Below are 265 nucleotides of genomic sequence, written 5' to 3' on the forward strand. Positions count from 1 at the left end.
GCCCGGCATGACTCTGTGTCCGTAGTTTTGTGCTGCGCTCGCTGCTGGGGGGGGATGCTGCCCCCCGTGTCCGTTTCCTCATCCCGGTGCCTCAGTTTCCCCGCTGTCCYGCCCGTGCCTCAGTTTCCCCGTGCCACCCTTCAGTCACTCCCGCCCGCTTGTTGCGCTCGTCGCGTCCGCCAGGGGGCGCTCACACCGCGCACCCGCCGCCGCCTCCGCGCCCCGCCCTCCCTGCCGCCGCCGCGCGCGCGCGCTCCAACCGTCC

Source organism: Malurus melanocephalus, unplaced genomic scaffold (assembly GCF_030028575.1).
Source record: "Malurus melanocephalus ecotype Western Australia unplaced genomic scaffold, MMel_1.1 scaffold_504, whole genome shotgun sequence".
NCBI classification, from domain to species: Eukaryota; Metazoa; Chordata; class Aves; order Passeriformes; family Maluridae; genus Malurus; species Malurus melanocephalus.